Below are 2299 nucleotides of genomic sequence, written 5' to 3'. Positions count from 1 at the left end.
GCGGAGGCCCATAGTTCTCGGTATTCTATTCACCCGGGCGCCGCGAAGATGTATCAGGACTTGCGGCAGCATTATTGGTGGCGTAGGATGAAGAAGGACATTGTTGCGTATGTGGCTCGGTGTCTGAGCTGTCAGCAGGTCAAGCATGAGCATCAGAGACCCGGTGGTTTGTTTCAGAGGATTGAGCTCCCCGAGTGGAAGTGGGAGAGGATTACCATGGATTTCATTACTGGACTTCCGCTGACTCGGAAGAAGTTTGATGCTATTTGGGTCATTGTTGATAGGCTGACCAAGTTAGCGCATTTCATTCCAGTGGCAGTCTCCTATTCATCCGAGAGGATAGCTGAGATTTATATCCGGGAGATTGTTCGCCTTCATGGAGTGCGGGTATCTATCATTTCGGATCGGGGTACGCAGTTTACCTCGCGCTTCTGGAGAGCGGTTCAGCAGGAGTTAGGTACCCAGGTTCGGTTGAGCACAGCGTTCCATCCTTAGATGGACGGTCAGTCCGAGCGGACTATTCAGATTTTGGAGGGTATTGCTCCGGGTGTCGCCTACGAAGGGCGTGATGAGGTTCGGAAAGAAGGGCAAGCTTAGCCCTAGGTACATTGGTCCGTTTGAGATTCTTGATCGAGTGGGAGAGGTGGCTTATAGACTTGCATTGCCACCTAGCTTATCAGCCGTGCACCCAGTTTTTCATGTGTCTATGCTTCGGAGGTATCACGGCGATCCTACCCATGTATTAGACTTCAGCACTGTCCAGTTGGACAAAGATTTATCTTATGAGGAAGAGCCGGTAGCTATTCTAGACCGGCAGGTCCGTCAGTTGAGATCTAGGAGTTTTCCCTCTATTCATGTTCAGTGGAGAGGTCACCCCCCTGAGGCCTCAACCTGGGAGTCCGGGTCCGATATGCGGAGCCGTTATCCACATCTGCTCCCCGACTCAGGTACTTCTTTCTTTTGTCCGTTCGAGGACAAACGGTTGTTTTAGAGGTGGAGGATGTGACGACCCAAAGGGTCATCACCTAGTTCCTCATCCATTCCGTGCTTTCGAGGCCTTAAAACCTCATTTTTTACTTGCCTCGATTTTGCGTGCGCAGTCCGGGCGCGTAGCCGGAAAGCTTTTATGTTGAAATATGTGAATTCCGCGAAAAATTTGAAGAATTTTGATATTAATATGATTATACTTGACTTTAGTCAACATTTTTGATAAACGGATCCGGACCCGAGATTGGACCGTCCCGGAAGGTCCGTAGAAAAATATGAGACTCGGGCATGTGCCCGGAATCGAATTCCGAGGTCTAGAGCCCGAGATATGAATTTTTCCGTGAAATTGTTTATCTGAAATTATTAAGGAAAATGGAAATGAAAATTGATTAAAAGACTATGGTATCGGGCTCGTAATTTTGTTCCGACGCCTGGTACAAGTCTTAAATATGTGTTAAGCGCTTTTTGTAAAGTTTGGTCGAAATCGGACGTTGTTTGACGTGTTTCGGACTATGAGTTCAAAGCTTGAAAGGTTATGAAGTTTAGAAGAAGAATCATGTGTTTTGAGGCTTGATTCAATGATTTTGATGTTATTTTGGTGATTTGATCGCGCGAGTAAGTCCGTGGGATATTTTTGAGGTTGTGTGCATGTTTGGTTTGGAGCCCCGAGGGCTCGGGTGAGTTTTGGATAGACATCGGATTGCATTTTCTCATTTTTAAAAATCTGGTATTTTCAGTGCCGGTGTCTTCGCATTTGCGAAGAAATGATCGCAAATGCGACCACTTGATCGCAAATGCGAAAAAGGAGAGACTTTGCTTGGGTCGCAAATGCGACAATATGTTCGCATATGCGAGGGCCGCCCAGTCGCAAATGCGACGTCTTCCTTCGCAAATGCGGTAGCCCCATTTTCCCTCTGTGTTCGCAAATGCGGGAGAAAGGCTCGCAAATGCGAGGTAGGGGTCATCGCAAATGCGATGAAATTTTCGCAAATGCGAAAATTGCCTCCAGACCCAAGTTCGCAAATGTGAACTAAAATGTTCGCAATTCCCACGCCTGTTTTGTTCGCAAATGCGAACCTATGTTTGCATTTCCCATATCCGAGGCCTAGCAAATTTTATACTTAGTCGAATTTTCATCACTTTCCACCATTCTTTCAAAACCCAAACACCATAGGCGATTTTTCAAGAGCAAACTTCATCCCAAATCATTTGTAAGTTGATTTTTACTCAATTCTTTCAACTTTTAACATCATTAAACATGTTTTCCACTTGAAATCAAAGATTTTCATGGGTGAAATTGGGATTTTTGGGT

The sequence above is a fragment of the Nicotiana attenuata genome, unplaced genomic scaffold (assembly GCF_001879085.1).
Source record: "Nicotiana attenuata strain UT unplaced genomic scaffold, NIATTr2, whole genome shotgun sequence".
NCBI lineage: Eukaryota > Viridiplantae > Streptophyta > Magnoliopsida > Solanales > Solanaceae > Nicotiana > Nicotiana attenuata.
Note: the sequence above shows the minus strand (reverse complement) of the source record.